The 23,242-nt window shown below is 28.6% G+C and overlaps 1 long non-coding RNA gene and 1 pseudogene across 1 annotated transcript; both read right to left on the reverse strand.

Annotated features, from left to right (window-relative positions):
* LOC142324807 (tripeptidyl-peptidase 2-like) overlaps positions 1-23,242 on the reverse strand; it is a 112,381-nt pseudogene that overhangs the window by 39,796 nt on the left and 49,343 nt on the right.
* Positions 631-22,570, reverse strand: LOC142324810 (uncharacterized). The gene is made up of 2 exons (XR_012756397.1): positions 22,403-22,570; positions 631-779 (listed from the first exon to the last, which is right to left on the reverse strand). It is a non-coding gene; the product is annotated as an uncharacterized LOC142324810 (long non-coding RNA).

The raw sequence follows: 23,242 nt of genomic DNA on the forward strand, positions 1-23,242 counted from the left end.
GGAATAATGTAGAAATATATCACGTGGATGATTATTTTCAATGCACATATTATATTAAATGCTATAAAATGTTGAAGTACAAAAAATGTCACTTCACTTTTGTAGTGTTAAAGATATTTACATTTAACAAACATTACTTGGATTCAATATTTCAAAAATGTGAAAAATCTGCTTAAACTTATTTTAATCTGAGGAAATATAATCCACCATTGTAATCTTGAGTAGAATAAATTGAGAGTTTGGAATAGAGATTTAGAATATAAAAAAAGTAACATTTTCTTCTCTAACCAAAGGATTTAAGAACGGCCACTGTTTATCTTGGTCTTCCTTTTCATTTAAGAAATTGTTAATGGGAAACATTATTTAATAATGTTAAAAAAAGAAAAGAATTAAGCAACATATTCTGGAAGAAGGAGAAAACTAAGATTGATTTAGTCCTTCACAACAAAGCTCATTCTCACACTGTCTGTTTTAACAACTGCCAAAAATACAACCTGCCACATTAATAGTAATTAACTTTCAGAATAACAAAAACTCTCCAATGCAAAAGCATAAATAACACTAATTTTTCCACAACTACTTTTAATAATGAAATTACAGGCTAGTAAATATAAATAACTGTTAACAAAATAAATTGCAACATAATAGAAATATTTTATTCACAAAACTCAGTTAATTCAATCTCCTCCAATTTTACATTTGTAAACAATCTTCTTCAATTTTCTCATGTTAAAATTAAGCTGTAAAAATGTTTTGTCTTTCAATGAAGTATCTACTACCTGTAAACAAATAACATTAAGAAGTAGTCATATAAGTATGTTGGTGAATCTAATAATTTTAATACATAACAGATATTTTAAAGTTTTAGTTAACGATTTGACTCCATTACAAGGTGTATAGAATTTACGGCTCCTAACTTAACGAAAAATATCAGGCACCGATGATGCAGTAGTTTGAAAAACAAAATTAAAGTAAATGTAGAAGTAATTAAAATTAATTAACCGCAAAAAAAGTATAAATTATATTTTTAAAATGCACAAATTTATTATAAAATATAGAATGGAAATCTATAGTAACAGTCATTGTCAAGATTTTGGAAAGTTCTCAAATTGACAAAGGAAACAAGATTATTTTTTAATGTATTCATATTGCTATTGATGCATTGAGACGAACGAGTTTTAACTTTTTAATACTCTCAGTAAAATGTGATTTGTCCAGGTCTGAAAAATAAGTGGTGTCTCAGGTTTGATTTAAAAGTTTAAAGTAAACCTGAAGAAACTGTTTATTTCTTCGGCTTTGGGAAGAGGATGTAAATTCTAGAAGCCAAATCTCGTGAATATGGTGCAAGAGGAAGCATTTTGAAATGTAGGTTGTAAAGTTTTGCAGCAACAATCTGAGACGAGTGTTCAGATGCATTACCGTGGTGAAAGAACATTTTCATTTATGTAATTCATGCAAAAATAGTACTTCAAAAGCAACCTGGGAAAATAATAAAATAAGTCGGGTAAAACACATTTTGATTGAAATACATTAAGCCAAACTTAATTTGAACATGTTGTTTATTAGGTAGTACATTTTTAATACTATTCAAAAAACTCTGTAAAAAACATAAATTATTTCAAACAGGCCTGTAAAACAATTCATACTATTTGCGTATGAAAAAAATAAAAATGAAGGGCAAGAAAATGTCCTAAGTTTTAAAATAATAGGCCAAACAATTCTTCAGAATCTTTGTTTTAAATGTGCATATCACATTCTAGATAGTTCTTCATCAGCTGTTGGATGACCAAAAATTTCTTTGTATCACTATAATCGTTCATCAGGAAGTGGCTTACCAGCCCGGTTCTCACCAAGTATTTTTATAAAAAGTTTGTCGACATCATTTTTCTTCTCGCTATTGATTAACATGAATAGACACATTTTCTAGCTGAATTTTGTTAAAAGTAATGTTTCCTTTTTTCCTTAAAGAAATTTATGGTTTCTTAATCCTTTGACAATAGCAAATTTTCGATTTCTAACCAACTTTCCTATTCAACAATCTTTTTTTTTTTTTACAATTCTTTTGATCAAATTCCCTTTAATTTTTATTTGTATTCTTCTAAACTTAATGATATAATCAGTAACTTAGTAATACATACTTAATTGTTTAGTTTTGAAAAGATTCTAACCCTTACCAAGATACTTTACTTGTTCTGTAGCATTTAAAATATTCTTCTATGGTCAAGATTTTTTGGTTTATCTTTTCTGTACTGCCAAAAACTCTTGTCAGCAGAACGAACGCTATGGCCACGTGCTTGAAGTTCAAAACAATTTCTTTAATACAAGTTTTAACATTGTAGAAAATTAGAAAGCTTCTTTAAATTATGTTTTTTTCTTCTTTATTTTGTTATGCACAACCAGCAAAAAGAAACATAGAACACTTTTCCATTCAATGACAAGAGATGACAGGTGGTTTAGCAAAGTTGCCAGGACTTTTTGTCTTGAGATCAGTTATGATCTCAAAGAATTATATAAATTAGTTATTTATATAACAGAATGATAATAAATAATTTATATTATTTAGAAAGATTCTTGTACGAGAGCCTTTGGTAACAACTGGATCTGCTGTAGATCAAAGCATAAGGAGTAAAGAATCTTCTACATCTGCTTTCAAATGATCATAAAAAGCACGAGCTCTCCTAGTTTGGACTCTTTTTTTCTACCATATATGTCATTTTTTCTGCAAAAGCCGGAGACCAGAAGCCTACATTGGAGTTCAAATCACAGCTTAAATAGATTCTTTTGGATTTTTTACTATTGTAGTATGACTCTGTCTCTCTTAGATGTGTGATAAACTTCTTCCATTTTTTGGGGAAATTAAGGTGGTTTTTTCTATCACCCCGTCTTTACTCTTCTGTTGCCAGAGTTAACTTTTGTAACAATACTTTTTACAAAAAAAAAAAAAAAAATACTTTTTTTAGTCTAGTAGACCAATGGCTGAAAGAACTGTAAGAAAAGTTTTTTCTTGCAGACTGGAACTTCTTAAAATTGCAAAAGAAATAAATATAAATTGCATTTGCAATCATATTATCCACCAGGTTTTTTAGTTTTGTTTTCAGTGACTGGCCTACGCCGCAGTTTTAATTGGACAATTAATTGGTTATCAATGTACCAATAAAGTGTTATTGGTATCTTGTCTAATTTTTCTGGTTTTTTGAAGAAGCTAGTCAGAAATACAACTAGAGCTGTACGCCTACATTTAATGCAAGCAAACCTACTACTGTCATGTTTACAAGGATTAAAGACTTTCTTTGGTTTCTTTGGTACAGAATACCAAACCCCTTTAAAGCTTTTTGTTTTCCACCTGTAAGTTCCTTTTTTCCGCTTCCAACATCGCAATCATGAAGTACACTTCTATCTGCGTCACTCAAGTTAAGTACTACAATTATTTGAATAAATATAAATTTAAATAATAAAACAGTATAAACATAGTTCAACACACACAATTTGCAGGATAGTATGTTAGGGACAGTTTTGTTTGTGATGAAATGTGCAGAACTGATTGAAAATGAAGTTAGTTGGACAAATCACTCTGTAAATGAAACTTGGGTTATGGGCAAAACACATACACTGTTTGAAATTTAAAACAAATATATAATAAATAACATATGTATTAATAACACGTTACTAATTTTGCACCGACAGTAAGTGTAAAGCTACATTAAGTTATGTTCATTTGCAAACGCTTTTTATATTGCAGGTATAACGTAACCATCAGGATTAAGAGATAGTATAACCCTTATGTTATAAATAGACTGCTTGTTGAAAGGAACTTCTACATTATCTCTTCAACATTTAACTAATGTTTTCATTAAAACTACAACTCCATTCTAAGTATACATCAAATATTAAGCTAATTATTTTTAAATGTTTCATATAATAAACATTATTTTTTAAATAATATTGACAAAAACGAAAAATAATTAGCTTAATATTTAAAAGTAGTAAAAAATATCTTAGAAAAAGCTTTGGTAAAATGTACTTCAAATAAAACTATATATGTTTTAGCTTGTTTTTAACTGTATTTAGCGTATTGATTTATACTTAAATGGAGAATAGTTTTCATGAAAGCATTAATTTAAGTGCACGATTTAATTCAGTAATGACAAATAACAGAGAAATATGATCGAAATTGACAGCAAAATTCTAAATGCAGGATTACACTGAGAACTCATATCTTTTGAAAGTAAAATCATTAGCATAAAAGGGCTACTGTATTAATAGCTCAAAACCTGTGGAAAGGTTGTATTCAGCCTAGATATTGTTTTTATTTTTCAGGTTTAACTGAATAAAAATTTAGTTATTTTGATTTTTTCCAGAAAATGAATGCGTTCATTAATAATACATATTTTGATGAAGTTACATTAAACACTTTGATCGATGTTAAAACAGAATTAGAAGAAAGCATACCTGAAGAAACAGAATGTTTATTTTCACAGTATAATGAAGACATGGAGTACGATTGTGTAAGTAAAAGATATATAATTAAAATTTCACTGGAGGAGGGAAAAATGTAGTTTTTGGTTAGTTGTTTGTAGCTGATGTAAAAGATATTTAGTTTTTGAATAATTTCTATTCTTATTGTATAATTTAGTCCAACAGCTTAATTTAGCGGTTAACTAAGAACGGAAATTATTTTAATATTACAGTAGTGTGTGAAATTTTTCTGTTGCAGGGAATAGATCATAATAAATTATACACAATGTTTCCTATAAAAGAAGAAAATGATCCTTTAAGTTTGGATAAAAACTGTAACTGTGAAGGTTTTATGTTTATAAAAAAGGAAGCACAACAAATTAAACCGGAAGAATTGGTTGTTTATTTAAAAATATAATGTGTTCAATCGTTTTTAATTTAACTTATTAGTGTTATAATTTGGATGGTTTGCTTAATTCTTACTCTTAATTACGCATGTTTTTTAATCTAAACATTTCCAGGTTATCAACCTGGGGTAATACAGAGTGATTAGAATTGAAATATACATTTTTGATAGCTTATAAAAATTAAACTGGTGTATGTGAATACAGTAAATGATATGGTTTTACAGGGAATCTTTTTAAAGTTTATCTTGGTATATCTTTCTTTCTTTTTCCTGTTTAGCCTCTGGTAACTACCGTTTAGATAATTCTTCAGAGGATGATATGTATGAGTGTAAAGGAAGTGTAGTCTTGTAAAATTGAAACCCAACCACCAAAGAACACCGGTATCCATGATCTAGTATTCAAATCCGTGTAAAAATAACTGGCTTTACTAGGACTTGAATGCTGGAACTCTCGACTTCCAAATCAGCTGATTTGGGAAGACGCGTTCACCACTAGACCAACCTGGTACTCTGTCTTGGTATATCTGCTCAGCTGATTGATGTGTCATGTTACCAGACTGGCAAGGTGGCCACTACTGCTGTAGAGGAAGTTTTTTGTGTGTTTGAATTAGCCAAAACATACTCTGTTACTGCCGTGCAGTGGCATTTTAGAACAAAATATGGTAAATCACCATATGGTAAAAGTGTTGGCCACTAAGTAGTCCAGACTTGATATCTTGGAACTACTTTTTATGGGGTTATGTAAAAGACAATGTTTTTGTACCGCCTCTTCCTGTTGATATCGGCGACTTAATATGACGTATTAGAAATGCTGTTGCTACCATTGACCAATATATGCTTGCACATGTTTGGGACGAATTCAATAACCATGTTGATATCTGTCATGTTACAAATGGTGCACACATTAAACATTTATAAATAAGAACTTAAAGAATTCTATATAATTATGTAAGCGATCATCTCATCTCTTAAAAATAAATTTTTAATAAAGCTGTTGAAAGTATATATTTTATTTGTAATCACCTGTATATAAAATAATGTATGACAATTAGAAATATTTCTGTATTTATTTTGATAAAATAGCGGTAGAAACTCACACAATGTTACTGCGGATATTCAGTTGATGCTTTTAGTCAAACACAGATCTAAGACCGATTTTTAAAAATGGTCAAGATGTGTTGATGAATGTTCAGGATGACGATCTACCGGCATTACACCAAATATAAAAAATTTGTAAAGAAAGAGGTGAAACAAAATTTACTCTAAAACTCCTATTTCTTTTACTTTATCTAGTCATTTCATCCTTGACATTACTTTAAGTATAGATTTGTAAATAATTTTCTTCCATATGTCTTCTCACTTTTCTTGTTAAGATATTATTTACCTAGTTAAAATGTTTTAGCAGAAATATTTTTTTTAAACATGATTTCAAAAGTAGAGTTGTGCAAACCAGGAAAGTATGAAAAAAATGAATTTTATGATAACTTAAAAATCTGATGTGTACAATGCTGCACTCCTATAAATATGAAGTGCTGAAAATTACGTGGGTTGATGTAAAATTTTTAAGGTAAATTTGAGAAGAGAATAATAAGGAAAGACTGGTAGGCTCTTATCTATATTTAGGAATGTTGTTCGACATTGAAGATTAACAAATTTGAATTGATTTTTCCTCCCCAACATTGTATCGAACAAAAATAATACAAGCATAATTTGTTGGAAAATCTTATGTTTTGTATTACTTTCTGGAAATTATAAGTTAATTAAGCATTATTATATATAATAAAAACTTATTTATATAAGTTTTTGTGCTTAAAAGATAAATTTAATATTGTATGAAATATAATTCTTTTTGTTCTCATAATATGTGTTATATATATAATATATACTATAAGTTATTTTATGTTTTCCATTGAAAACTGTGTAATTTAAATTTATCATATCTACTTATAATATTCCTGATTTAAAGACACTAACTCTACCAAACACCACGAGTAACAGCCTAAGATATCCTTCATGTACTGACTACACGTATTGGATTCAATCTAAGCAGATATGTTTATTATTGATAGGCGGTTTTATTTGGTTGTGATTGTGCTACGACCGCTTTCAGAAAACAATCTGTAATGTTTAAATTCAATTATGACGCATTTAACTTGATACAGATGTATAATTGATTTAAATGTTTTAAAAAATTGCTGAACATGCATTGTTGTTGATGAATGTTTGGTGTGATCGTTAGCCAGCATTATACCAAAAAAATGTCATTGCAGTTAGGATTTTGATTTTGGAAAATCTTTGACACACCATCAACAGTATATGTAACATGAAATTATTGTACAGCACATGTCAGTAGCTTTTATTAAGGATTGGAATCTTACAAAGGTTTTGCCGTGACTACTATTTGATGAACAAAAATAATAATAAAAAAATCGCAAACTTTAATGTCTGCAGTGAACTGAAAGAATTGGTGCAAACCGATTGAGATAGGTTGTCATTGGTGACAAAAATTTGCTTTGTAGATATTTTTTTTTTTTTTGTCTTCAGTCACTTGACTGGTTTGATGCAGCTCTCCAAGATTCCCTATCTAGTGCTAGTCGTTTCATTTCAGTATACCCTCTACATCCTACATCCCCAACAATTTGTTTTACATATTCCAAACGTGGCCTGCCTACACAATTTTTCCCTTCTACCTGCCCTTCCAAAATTAAAGCGACTATTCCAGGATGCCTTAGTATGTGGCCTATAAGTCTGTCTCTTCTTTTAACTATATTTTTCCAAATGCTTCTTTCTTCATCTATTTGCCGCAATACCTCCTCATTTGTCACTTTATCCACCCATCTGATTTTTAACATTCTCCTATAGCACCACATTTCAAAAGCTTCTAACCTTTTCTTCTCAGATACTCCGATTGTCCAAGTTTCACTTCCATATAAAGCGACACTCCAAACATACACTTTCAAAAATCTTTTCCTGACATTTAAATTAATTTTTGATGTAAACAACTTATATTTCTTACTGAAGGCTCGTTTAGCTTGTGCTATTCGGCATTTTATATCGCTCCTGCTTCGTCCATCTTTAGTAATTCTACTTCCCAAATAACAAAATTCTTCTACCTCCATAATCTTTTCTCCTCCTATTTTCACTTTGTAGATATGACCCTGAATCAAGCAGTACTCAACACAGTGAAAGGGCCCGTTTCACTTCAGCCAAAGAAAGTCTCAAGTCAAGAGCAACATTCAGATTCTCGTTGATATGTTTTTTCTTTTATACCGATGGGATTATCCGCAAGGAGTTAATCTCCTTTATAGATGATTAATGGAAAATTTTATCATCTTAACAGTCTTTTTGGTGTTTACAACAAATTAATTTAGATTGATTCATCTTATTCTGTGTTATTCATTGTTTATTTTTATATATATATTTTTGGATCTTGCTGATCAAACAACTGACGATTCAGTTTTAGAAAATGTCGAGGATAATATTCAGAATATGAAATATATGATTCTCAAGAAGCGTAAAGATAACGTTTTACGTAATCGCCTACGTAAAATATTCAATGAAATCAACAGTGTTAGTAGTGATGAAATTAATAACGATAAAACATTAGAATTAGAACACGATATAAAAATTAATAATAATGATGTAAGCGATAGATTAGTGGAGTGTAATAAACAAAATATTAATGACGCTAAGAAATATACGTGTAGTCATTGTGAAAAAACATTCAAGTCAAAATATAATTTGATGCATCACAATAATATTCATGTCGGGAGAAAAACTTTACCGTCATACATTGTCAAAATTCATTTTATCGAAGCAGTGATTTAAACAGACATTTTTCTATTCATATCGGTGAAAAAAGATTTAAATTTAACACTCGTGAAAAACTTTTAATAATAATGGTAATTTGAAGAAACACCTTATAATTCATACAGGTGAGAAGAAATTTATGTGTAATATTTGTTTAAAGACTCTTAATAATAGTAATTTAAAGAAACACTGATTCATACTAGAGAGAAAAATTTTATATATAACATTTGTTTAAAAAATTTTAATAACAGTAGCAATTTGACAAAATATCTTATAATTAATACTGGTGAGAAAAAATTCTCGTGTAATTTTTGTCAATTTTCTTTTAACCAGAGTTGTCATCTGAAGTCACATCTTTCTATTCATACTGGACATAAAAAAGTTACATGTGATTTTTGTCAAAAGTCTTTTAGTAGAAAAGATAGATTAGAAAAACACGTTACTGTTCATAAAGAAATTTCTATAAAATTATCTTCATAATAGTTCTAAAATTTACTAATGGTACATAGTATAAAATTTAGATTATGTGTTTGTATTATTTTTTTAAATGTTTGTATGAAGTTAGTGTATTATTTGATGTACAGTATTATTAAATTTTCTTTTTAAGAATTACTTATTTAGTTTTGTTCTACTTGTTAGGAAGGAAGTTGTTCTCGTTACTCATGTACTTGTAAGTACATAAGTAACTCATATTTTTCATCAAAATGATTAAAAAATGGTTTACTGAAATAATTCATATTCAACAAAAAAATGGTAGTTTGGTAATTAATATATACTAATTCTGTTCTAAAGGTATCCGATCATAAATAAGGTAAAAAGTAACTTAGCTGTTAGCTTCTTATACTAATGTATTTCAAAGCTGTGAATTCATGTAATCCAGTAGTTTTGTTGCATTAAGTTTATTTCTGTTGCGGTTGTCTTCTTTAAAAAGAAAAACAAGAACTGTCTGTACAAGGTGCAGTAAAAGATTACATGGGGAGTGTTTTCCTATATATAAATTTAAAGAAAACATTTACCCAAAATGAAATATTTTATCCAAAAACAAATACGGATTGATTTGTTGATAACAAATTAATATTTATAAAATATTAATAATTTCATAATATGGATGGATACTGTAGGCTATGTACTATCGGGCTTCTGGAACCAATTAATTTGTAAACAGTGGTCCAATTTTCATAATTTTTGTTTTATTTTATCAAGAAATTCATGGACATATTTACATTCATTAGTGAATTTTTTTTTTGTATTTTATTTTATTCTTTTTGGTTTCCGTAGGGGGGGGGGGGAAGCTCTGTCAGCCGCCGTCAGGTCCGCACTGATGGCAGTGCGAGGCTGTTATTTTAGGGGAGTTAGATTACATGCTAACCTAACTCCCTTAGGTTAGGATTTAAAGCTGCTAGTGTTTAGGTCGTTCGTTAAAATATAATTTTAGTTATAGGTCAAGTTCAGTAAATTATAATTTAAGTTAAGTAAGGGGGAGGGGTTTTAGTCGGTGCAAGCCCGACACTGCCGTCCTGTATGGGCAAGCAGCGGCTGGTAGAGTTTTCCCCTCCTCCTATGCAAAAAAAAAAAAATAGTTGTAAGAATGGGAGAGAGGTTTTAATCAGTGAGAGCACTAACCTGCATATAAATAAAAATATACCCCTAAATACATTTTAAAATATAATATATTTTAAGGCTGTTCAAAAAGTTCTCCACCCAACACAGATGTGGTGCAAGTATGACCAAATTACTATTTAAGTATGATTCTTTAGATGTTATGCTATGAAGTATCAGATGTATATGTTTATTTTCACGGTTGTATAGCACAAGAATAAAACAAAGTTTAATATTATTTGGAATATGGATAAAATTTATTAAGTTTGAACTGTTATTAAGTACTTGTGTTAAAAACGGTAATTCTAACAGACATAAAAAAGTTTTAAATTCACTTTAAAGATTCTTCGTTTTCATTTTTTTTCAATTAAAAAAGTGGGCTGCTAAATGTAGATCAATTTAGGATGATAAAAGCTCAGCACATCCAAAACCTGCTAAGACTGACAAAATCATCAAAAATTTCACAATGTTGTATTAAATGATCACCGACTCATGACGGTGTCCGCTACAATTATGCACACGAGCTAGTTGACATCGCAAACATTTCAATAGATGTGTCAACTACACCTATAAACATTTTAGGTGTGAAAAACTTTCTGCTCTATGGGAGCTGCATTTGTTAACTGACCATAAACTTCTCAAGGCTATTATAAATTTATTTAAATATAATTCCACTCAGTTTCTTCAACGTTCTATTACACTACATGAAACACACATTCACCGTTACATGTCAGAGACCAAAGAATAATGGTTGCATGAAATTGTGCCAAAGAAAGAGAAAATGGTACAAAATACAAAAAAAAAACACGGCTACGCATTTTTTCTGTTATTTAAAAAAGATTCAGCTGGGAAATAGTTATTTCAACAGTTGAAACTCAATAGAATTTCAACCACGCTGATTATTATCAATACATGTAATTCAAGAATTTGTGAATATTTTTTCCAGAAAATTAATCTTTAATTTTGTAAATTAAATACTGTTAGTTTCTTTTACAAAATAATAAGAGATTTTGAGGTTACTGATAAATCTTCTACTAATGAAAGATTTATCAATTAAATTTGTTGTTTATGAATTCAGTATTGAGAAAGGAATTCCATCAGTAGCAACTGAATCTTTAATTTTTATGTGCAAAGTCCGTGTTTTAATTTCTTGTATATCGACCTTAAAATAATAGTAATACAATAATTTGGGTCCCAGAAAAATGTAATCACTTTTTTTGCCATTTTATAAAAGAATAATTTACACGTATAGGATTCCTCTAGTTGAGTAGAGACCAAAAGACAAGCCAAGTCTTAATAGTTCTACATTCGCAAAGCTAATTAGCAGATCTCACATTTTAATATTTGTACTTAGAATCCCAACTCGATACTAGAACATTGATTTTTCCAGTATTAGAATACAGATTCAGTATTCTAAATACAATGTATTATTTGATTAAGTTTTTCCTTTATTTTTAACTACGGGTCACCCAGAATTCCTATCCATTTTCTTGTTGTTTCCTGAAATATAAGTTTCCATTTATTTTCCCTCAGTTCCTGCGGACCTGTGAAAAAAATTTATCCAAAAAAGATTTGTGTAATAAAAGAATCAGTAAGTTACAGGTTACAGATTGTACAGTAACGTATTAAGGATTTACTGATTTCTTTTATATTTAAATTAATGAAACAAATTCTGAAAATTTTACTTTATTTAAATTAAAATACCTGCCGTATAAAAATATAGTGTTCATAAAAATATTAGTTAAATTAAAAGAAAATACATGTATAAATATGGATGCAAATTCATGTTTCTGGATTAGACCACCTAACTTCATGCATTATTTTACGTTAAATGATAGAATATTATTACTTCACATCAGTCAACATTATTTCCTTAAAATGTAGCATTAGTGTTATTTGAAGACAAAAGCTGGTTAAGCTTCTGTCACTTTCACTTTAGAAAAAAACTGTTAAATTTTTATTTTTGACATCGTATTCCTTTTCATATAAAAAATTTATAGCATTTAAAAAAATACTACCTAGATAAATGAACCAAGAATTTCGCTCTTTTAAACTCACCAATTTGTGAGGTTATGTTTGTATTCATATTAAATGTGATCACCTCAAAAGTACCTCTATTTTTATGTATATATATTCTTACATAAAATTAAACTTTTTTATATACTGAGATAAACACGTTGACGTATGCAATTGATCAATTACAACTTCATATGTAACATTACATAATTTCAAATTAAACTAACATTACAGAAAACCCACCAGGTTGGTCTAGTGGTGAACACATCTTCCCAAATAAGTTGATTTAGAAGTCGAGAGTTCCAGCGTTCAAATCCTAGTAAAGGCAATTACTTTTGTATGTATTTGAATACTAACTAGATCATGGATACCGGTGTTCTTTGGTGGTTGGATTTCAAGCTGCACATCTAAGGAATGGTTGAACTGAGACTGTACAAGATTACACTTCGCTTAAACTCACACATATCACCCTCTGAAGTAATACCTAAACAGGAATAAGAAAGAACATTACAGAAAAAAATGAATTTTTTTTCCTTCATTGCTTTCCATAAATAAAATCATTTATTTTCAAGGTTATGTATATTTAATTATGAATATGAAGATGTGACTATCCACGACAAAAATAAAACAAAAAGGCATTTCTACAATGAATTTTATTAGTTACCGTATGAAATTACTGAATTCAAAAAAAATTTTATGTTTTAAAAAATAAAGTACAGAAATGATAATTTAGATTCACTTACTTAAAACCTTATCGATTGGAATGTCATTTCATATTCAGTCATCAACATCAAATTTTATGTTAAAATCTTATTGGTCGCCTGAGCTTTATTAATCTGTCATTTTTAATATAGATTAGTAAGAATGAAATTTTATCAAATGGCTTAAAAAAAAATGTGAGACTAAATTAGTCTGTATTTCAAATTAACATTAATTTTAATATAATTTTTACAAATAAAACGGATAGGATTACTAATCAATCATGTTATCGGTCTAAATATCATTTATAAAAGATGTTTGAGTCATTTTAGTCATTATGATTCTTTCAATTTTTGAATGCGGTAATTATTGTTAACACTCTGTATTAAGATTCTGTATGCAGTCCTCCCTAGTCTTAATTAATCATTATTCTGCTGTCACATCTCTTGAGCTTGCAAACTGTTGAACTCAACGTCAAGGTTTCACTTTAGAAAAACACCACTGAAATACATGTGGATCTCAAATTAATTGATTCTTCTTTCAACATAGAATTCTCTTATTCAGAAAACTTCTTTCAGGCATTATTCTTTTATTTATCTCTCTTTTCATTCTGTCTAATATCAGGACCGATTTGATCTGTTTCATTCTCAATATCTTAGGTTCTACTGAAGCAAGGACGTTTTTTATTTAGGTTTATTTTCACCTTTATTTTTGCAGGTAAGTTTAAATTTCAGATTTAGACAAGTAGGCTAGCTTCGAGTTCTTTTATTTATCTCTCTTTCCATTCCATCCAGGACTAATTACGTCTGTTATTTATTTAGGTATTTTATGTATTTATCCTTGGAAACAAGGATATAGTTTTTTATTTAGATTTATCTTCACCTTCTTTTACCATAAGGTTACAGTTAAGATTTTTTACAAGTAGGTTAGCTTTGAGATTTGTAAACTATACTTTCCACCAGTAAATAACTTTTTTCGATACAATTTTATCACACTGTCTATAAAAGTTATGAAAAGATATACGAATTATGTAGAGCAATATTTTTTCACTAAATAACCTATTTGAAATGACTCTGAGATTACATTCTGAAATTGACCAAATTTTGAAATAGTTTCAACAAAAAAATTTCATTAAAAAATTAAAGTTTTTAGACAAACTACTAATAACTGTAAATTTAGAGGAAATGAATGATGGTTTTGAAAATTAAATCTTCATCCCTTCTATCACAGACATTGGTATTACAGGAATAATTGTCTTTATCATCCTTCCTGGATGCGTCACTACTACCTTTTAACAGCTGATCTAATTTCCATCTCTTTATTCAAGTTATAGCTGTTGTAATATACAAGTATGTATAATTTTTCCCTCTCCATATTTAATCTGGACTCAGATATGTTTCTTACTAAAAGTTACAGTTGTCTGCTTGACCGGTTAATCAGTCTTTCATACTTATTCAATGCACAATGGATTATAAATATTATAACCACTACAATTCATGTTTTAATGTTCAATGGACTCTTTACATCATTATTCTACATTCAATTGTGTTAGTTATTTTTTTTTTACTAATTTTAATCAGATGTGTGATAGATGAGGTGAAATTTAAGTGTAAGAACATCATTACTGACTTATTAAAAATTAATCTGTATTAACCGATAGTAAATAAGATTGGAACAAGCAGTTAATAGAGGCATTGGCAAGACCCCAATTCATATTTCACAGCAAATGGAAACCGATGAATTTCGAGTGAGCATGCAAAAAATGTGTAAACAAAAAAGAATCCCAATATTATTGTCCATTGTGTCCTTCGCAACCGGCTCTTAATTTAACTGCTTGTTTTGATGAAATCTACCGTAAGTACATTTAGGCTAGTTTACATTTAGTTTCAATTTTTTATTGTTATTATTTCCATTTTAATATTTTATTATATTTACTACTGTTTATGTTATTCCTTTGAACTGTTTTTCAGTACTGTAATGTATTAAGATTGTATTTGATAACATTTTGTTTGATTATTATAATAAAATTAATAATTTATCAATTCTGATATTTGTGTTTTTATTTTATGTCTCGTCCAGTATAATAATTTACTTTGTTAAGTCTATAAAGTTCATAATATAATGCTACTCTATTACTGTGGATTGTACAGTATGAATAAAACTAATGAAAATATAACACGATAATTATTTTGTGTTTGGTGGTGAACGCATCTTCCGAAATCAGTTGATTTGGAATTCAAGAGTTCCAGCGGTCAAGTCCTAGTAAAGCCGGTTATTTTTATGTGGATTTGTACTAGATCGTGGATACTGATGTTCTTTAGCGGTTGGGTTTCAATTAACCAAAAATAAAATATGAGTTTTTTAAAAGGAAAACAAAAATATAGATTTGTCATAAGTTTCACTTAAATTTGCCTAAATAATTCTAAATTGAAGTCTATTTATTGTAACTGAAATACTACTAGTTGGAATATACTTATACTTACATGGAATATTTTTGATTTAAAAAAAAAAAGTAATTTTGAGAATTGTTACTGTTTTCAGAAGCGATTGTCACTTTATGTCTGGTTGTAAAAAATGAGAAAATCTAAAAATCTGATTTTTTTCCTTTAGATAGAAAAAGTAGTACTCGAGTTAATTTTAAATGCCAATAAAAAACTTATTTACTGAAGATAAAAATTGAAAATGTTAAATTTAAAATATCAGCTGGTTTTATAGAGCTGAGTTTTAAAAGATTCACATATTTCCACCATAGATAGTTTGAGAATAAATAATGTAAAAATTTAAAACACTTGTTTTTGCAAAAAAAAAAAAAAAATTATAAAATGATTATAATAATCATACCAAAAAATTAGAGATCCGGAATTAATATTTATATTTCTAAAATTATTAAAGGCATATGATTCAATAGAAGCTCTAGTTAAAATATTGAAATAATTTGTCAATAATTCTAAAGCATTATAAAATAAACATACTCAAAAGTAAAAATTTAAGGTTGAATTTTCAAACCCATTCAAATAAAAATGACAGTAAGACAAGGTGATGGTCTCTCACATCGTTCAATTTTGCTCTGGAAAAATCGATTGAAGAACAGAATATGAAAATACAAATACTTGTAAAAAAAATACAAAAGTAAACATCTAAATGTTTACATTTTACCATTAGTTGATGATATGGTAACTTTGGAAAAAACTTTAGATGGGAGAATGAAATTTCAAGAATCAGAAAAACATGCAAACAAAATAATCAAGCTATAAATTTAATATAATGGATTCGAATAATAAAAGTAGATGCAAATCATGAAAATTTCAGAAGAAACAATCAAGAGTCAAAAAGTTGAAACGCTTAGGTAAAATCATTACTTTAATATATTAGAAAAAAAAAATAATAATCTCCAGAAAACAAACAATGAAAAGTGGCTTTCATCTTAAAGAAACATAAAATAAAAAATTCCTATTAAAAAACAAAAACACTATAAAACCATGCTTTTACCTAGTACGGAAGGCATACAGAACTTCTTAGGAAAATCTAGTAATTTTCCAAAAAATTATTTTAAGAAAACTCTACTGCGACAACTCAAAGATATTGAGATGATATTTATAAATTAAACAAATTTTGAAAAGTCATGAAATTATAAAAAGAACTCAAATCTTACGGTCACTTGAACGAAATGGATGGAAACTAAATTAATAAAACAAGTATGTAACTTTTTTTTGAAAAAAGGAAAATCAAATAAGCAAGTTTTCAATGAGGATCGATTGAAATTCTCAACTGAAGAACTCAAATTATTAAATATTTCCAAAGAAATAATTTTTGATGAATTCTTTCAGAAAACTAGTGGATTGAATCTACATTTCCAAAGAAACAGAAAATGAAACACGGTGATTGTACCAAAGAAAGGAGAGAAACGTTTAGGGAAAAATGAAACAATTTGGAAAAGAAAGAACTCTGGACTACGCCTGGTGATCCTTTGAAGGTCTAATTGCAAACAAAATGAAATAAAAATAACAGGATATGCTATAACGTTTGAAATGTAGTCTAGCTTATCAAAACAAAACTGAATCAATCTGTTATAACATTCTTGGCTATTGATTCTGCACGTTATTTTATTTATTAGTTCACATCTTTTTGCATTGACAATTGGATTCACACATTTATACACTGAATTTTCCTAACTGAACGACTGTAATTACCAAATTTATCAGGAATGGCAAAAAAAGATCTTCGGCAGATTCACTTTATAATTTCATCCGGCTTAAGAAGCCAAATAAAATAACTTGATCAAAAAATCAACAATTTTTCTCAAGAATTCCTAAGACTTGTAACTTTTTTAAAACTATAAAACTTTTCTTTACTATACTAAACTATACTATACTATACTAAACTACAACAAAAGTGGCTTCTTCAAAACAAACAATATACTACATTTAAGAATTCATTCAGCGTTGTATCTTACTGGACAATGTTTTATCTAAAAAAGCGTCTTCATGAAAATAATTTCATTACAATGAATAAACATTGAAAAGTATTTTTTTTTTTAAATAATGATTGCCTTTACATAGTCATTTTTAATATAGTTATTTAGAAGATACTTAATGCTACACATTAACTTAACACAAATTAAGTAACAGAACCACCTATGATCTCACCCATTCACGTTCCATTTACTTGTGCTGGATTATATAATTCTATGATACAAGCATCATGAAGTGTTATTTATAAATATTATATTCGCTCAAAAAAGTGAAATTAACACGCTAAAGAACATTAGTTTGCCTGAAGTCTTAATAAAAGTTGTAAATATAAAATATGTAAATACAGCACATAACTAACACTTTTTGGCAGTAAAATAAGATATGCAATCCATAAAGAAAAACAACCACGAGTTTAGAAATTGAATTACAATGTTACAAATTAACATTCAAGATTTTGTACCCGATTAAAAAACCATTAGTTTAACATTCATTCTCAAAGCGGGAGATAATGCTCCCTTGTGAGCGCTGGAGGCATTCATGGGGCCCAAGAAGATTGAGGTTGTTCAGACGGTCAATGAAGGCAATGACTGATTAAAAAAGGAAAAAATTATGTTTTTCTGATCTTTCAAACTAAAATTAAATACCTACTACATACAAAAAATTTTTCAATCGAAAGCTTTGTTTTAATTATTGTATTGTTATATTGAATGCGCTATCATTATTGTTGTTATATAACTGTATAGATACAATTGTAATTTTTTTGAAAGCAATTTTAATAAAAATACTACTAAATATGATTAAATGTGCATTATAATTGCTCTCATTTAAAATCTAAGTTTCAACTCAGAAATAGGATATGCCACATTCAAAAACATTAATTGTTTTTAAGAGCGCATCTTAAAAACAGTAATTGCAATTATTATTTTTTAAGGATGGTTAAGTTTAAAAATTTCAGGGCGCTAGAAAAGTTTTGATTCTAATGTGAGCAGTGAGCAAAAAGTTTGAGAACCAAAGATCTAAAAGAACGTTATTACATATAAAAGAAGAATCGTGAATATTTTCACTGTATAATTAGGCTGGCCAGGGGTTTGACTGAGGTTTGTTAAGCCATTCATCATTCGGCCATTACCATTTTACTTTATAATTTTCAATTTCCAGTATCTTACTCTGCACAATGTTGTGGAATCATCAAACTGTAAGGAGTTGTTCTTACGTTTCTTCGAAGACGTAAACGTAGATAACTTCTTCATAAGCTTACATAGAAAGGTAGAAACCAGTTTTAGTAAGATTTATTGCTGAATTTTATTGCAGCTTAAGTTCAAGTGTACGCTTTCATTCGCTAGATTACATATTATTTTTTTTAAATTATTAATTTTAATTTTAAAAAGAATAATGCCTGATCTCAGTCTAAGTAAAACTATAATTAGTGTAACAAAAATATATTTCCTTCTCGAAAGAAATTATTTTACTTTATATGCAATTTAAAAATCCATATAAAAAAACAAATATACATACATACTGTATATATGTGTTATACAGACATTGAAAATTGAATATCTAGCTTTAGACGAAGACTTAGTATTCTTCTTTGCAGAATCAGACCGGGAAACAATCTACAAAATTAACCGATTGAAAGAAGTAACTGAAAAAACAGGCTTGCAGATCTTCTTATCAAAGTCAGAAATAAAGAGAAGTGCCGGTAAATATTCCAAAACGTCAATAGAAAGATTGGCAAATATGATCGCGGATCATTTTAAATATCTGAGAAATAATTTGTAGAAAGGTAAATTAGCGATTAAAACAAAAAAAACACAAATCATAACAACATAACTATTACAGAAAAAGTATTTATTTTCAATAAAGAGAACTGATATATAAATGTAAAATTTAGACATAGCACAGTTGTACAACCGGTTATTCTGTACCGCATGGAAACTACAGATGTAACCGGAATAGAAAATACACTCAAGATAGAAAAAAGGTTTTAAATCTTATAAATCTCAGAAGGTAAAGATTTATAAGACCGAGAACAAATAAAGAGATGTATGATAAATTGAAGACCTGGAAGTAACAATAAGAAAACTATGACTAAAATTCTATGGACAAATAACCGATCAAAGCTAAACAAAACATGTCTTCAATAAACTCTGGAATTATAAAGGTCAAGGTCGCTGTGTTAAATAGAACAGAAGAACTAAAAGTTCACATTACAGCAGATGACTGTTCAGATCAGTGTTTCTCAACCAGTGGGCTGTGCCCCCCTAGTGGGGGGGGGGGGGTGATAACACTAAATGGGGCATACAAATATATCTGAATGGAAACCAAAACAAAATACATTTCGACTTAATAATAAAATACACATTTAAACTGATATAATACACTTATAAATAGGATGGTATCGGTAGTGCACAATGCAATGTATTTAATAATTAACTTATCAATTCTAAATTAAAAACAAGTTTAATAATTTTACATCGGTCAACAAAATTTAATTTTTTGTTTGTTAAATAAAACGGCTATTTCTTAAAGTATTTTTTATGCTAATTTCTTATATGTTAATGAATTTTTTCTATCGGGCTTAGTTTTTTAATAATCGAAATTTCTTTCGAAACAAAAAATGTTATAACACTTTCTCTTGACTTGTTTCCCACGTAAACTTTAAAAAATGCACCAAAAATGTTGGCAGATTAAGTTTGTTTCCTACATCTTGCAAGTAACATGACATTGTTGTGCACTATCAGCGTCCTTTCTAACCGTGCCGTTAACAACTATTACTCAATTTAACGATGTAGATTAATTTTTGGTAGGTCTACCGATTGGTTTTTGCAGATAATGAAATACAATTTTGTGCCGTGGTCCACTACTAAAAGTAAGTAATGACGTATAGTTAATTTTCTTAATTGTACATAATATGAATGTGAATTTTTGAACCCGTTTTACATTAATTAATTATTTACAGTTGTATTGATTCTAATTGTGTTATCAAGATAATATAAAACTATAAGTAACTCTTAAGGCTTTATGTTTATAGTTAACTTAGACCTAACTTTTTGGTCTTTTGTCTGAAACATTTTTACCGTTTTAATATTGTTTTTAATGCTTGTAAACAAAGTTGTGTTTTATTATTCGTGCTTGTTGTTAGTTCTAATTTTCATGTTAATCATTTTTAATATTATTAAAGCATACTGGATATTGCCGCCAAATAAAAAGTGTCTAATGATTTACCCATCCTAGCTATCTATTTCTAATTGTGTGCTTAAGGTGTTTAATACTTGTATTTAAAGAAACGCATGCATATTTACTTCCTCGCACAAATGATTTAAATGTAAGCCTCAAAAGTTTTTGCTTATAAACTCAAATTTCTAATAATGCTATTGTGAAATGCACAGCGCATTTATTCGTTGAACAGCATGACATAAAACTAAAGTTATTAATAATTGAGTTTCAGATTAATGTAATTTTTCTTCCAAGACATGTGTAGCTAATTATTGGCTCCTTCCTGGAATAATAGGAATAGCTGATAATAATTAGCTGCATAAGGCATTTTGGAAGAAAGAGTTTCGTTAATCTGAAACCGGTAGTCAAACTTTAAACCTTATATACTCATTAATTAAAATTCAATGTAAAAAAACATATTCAAAGAATTAAAACTAGAATTCAGATTTTTAAAAGAAGAAAAAATGGAACAGGTTAAAGAGTCAGTTTTTCTCCAATTTTGTTTTAATCGTTTTAAAACAAATTTTAACTTTTCCCTTTTACAAAACGATTCAAAATTTATTTATATTTGTGATTATAAGGTCAAGTTATGTCACTTGAACGCTTCCAAAAATTCTACTTATCTTTTGATCTCAATGCGTTCAATAAATACTACATGTTAATTAATTCCTAACATTATATCTTCTCATATTTTTTACGGTAGATCATTCTTTCCATTACTAAATAATAACTAACTCAACGGTGGGAGGGAGGCTTGGGTAAGATGATACCCTATTACGATTTGATGATACCCTATTTGTTCTTTTTTTAGTAGTATCTTTGTAAATAAAGAAATGAAAATTAATTAAAATAATAATAATTTTTATAGTCTACTGTACAGTTTAATTAAAAAATTGTAGCGGCAGAACCCGACATTATTTTTGAATAAATTATTTTTCTAGGTTAGAAACACAATATTATTTTATAAACTACAAATATCGCTTTGTAACTGAAATCAAAACTAGAAATTAATTTAATTTATCACAGCATCGATGGCACAGGCGTACTTGCCTGTTATATCGAAGATGCCATGTACTGCTTACCTCAGTACAGTACGTTCAGACTGTGCAGTAATTTTACTTCAGTTAATTATTTATATCGGCCGATTAACCTAAAATTTAAAACCGTGCGTGTAACTTGTTTCATTTCTGTTTATCTTTGGGATATTATTTCCCTGGTATTATAAAATAGAAAACAGCGTTATAAATGTTCTGATGTTATATGAAGAAATAGTTATAAATTTATTTTGTAAAAATAAGAGGGTGCAAATTATATTCTAAAATGCATTGCACGATAAGTATACACCAATCACATCGAATTAACACGGCAAAAGACAAAAGAAATGCATAAGCAACGTTTTGGTACCCACAGAGAACTTTTGCAGTCATATGTGGCGTGGCGTAAAATGTATCCTTATAACGGTTTTTTCATTTTTGTAAACACGTTTCAGAGGAATAGCCTTACAATTAAAGTTTTGTTTGACGTTTGTAATTTTCAAATAAAATTTGGTTAATCAGGCCTTTCCGTTTCAATTTAATGCGCGTTAAGCATTGTCTGCACATTTGTTGCATCGTCATAACAATTAAACTTTTGTTTGGGGTGGACCAAACCGCATAAGTACCTACAACAGGCAAACAAAAATAATAACACTTATTTTAAGCTGTACTAAAATAATATAACAAAAACTTACCGCGATCAATAATGAAGATCATGTATCTAAAATTTACAAGAAGTAACAATAACTGTTAAACAAGAGTGGACACAGAAACGATAACCTAATTTGTAACCTAACTGTGTAAACAACCCAAGACTGAACGCTGTATTCCATAAGCTTCGTTCTGTCACCACGTGATTTGTCTGTCTCTCCCCACCGCTGCAACAAGCACGCCCTCTCTCATAACAACCGACCGACCAACACAAACAGTTTAATATTCATGTTTACAGATTTCATGACATTATTATACATAATAAAAACTGAACCAAATTTTCGCTTAAACCAATGTGCACATTAACAAATGAACGTAACCAAGGTACCCAAACTATAACGATAACGTTTTCAATTATTTCTTTTTACCTAATATTCAATTTGGATATAATTTACATTCAGGCATACTTTATAACTGCCCTTGAATATAAAAAAAAAAAAACACTCGTACGCACCCGTTTACATATTACTATTATTTCTTTTAATATAAAAAAGCAGTTTAAAAAACGTAGACCCTATCCGTCTTTAGTAACTAATCAGAAAAAAAAACAACAGGATCATTTGTTTTAATATAGATAGATAATATGGCTTTAATATAGAAATATTAATGAATACATAAGGGTGTTATATAAAAGGATTATTTCTAAATTTATCTCATCAAGCCGTCTACCGTATTTCACAGTACAGCCCAGCCCGCCTAAAATACAAATACACACACGCAAACACACATTTAGTATGGATTTAATTCAAAAATTATATTTAGAGATCACAAAGTAACATATAATTATAATTTTTCGTGTCTCATTTCATTTCTGTAATCAATTT

Source organism: Lycorma delicatula, chromosome 5 (assembly GCF_047948215.1).
Source record: "Lycorma delicatula isolate Av1 chromosome 5, ASM4794821v1, whole genome shotgun sequence".
In the NCBI taxonomy this organism is placed as follows: Eukaryota; Metazoa; Arthropoda; class Insecta; order Hemiptera; family Fulgoridae; genus Lycorma; species Lycorma delicatula.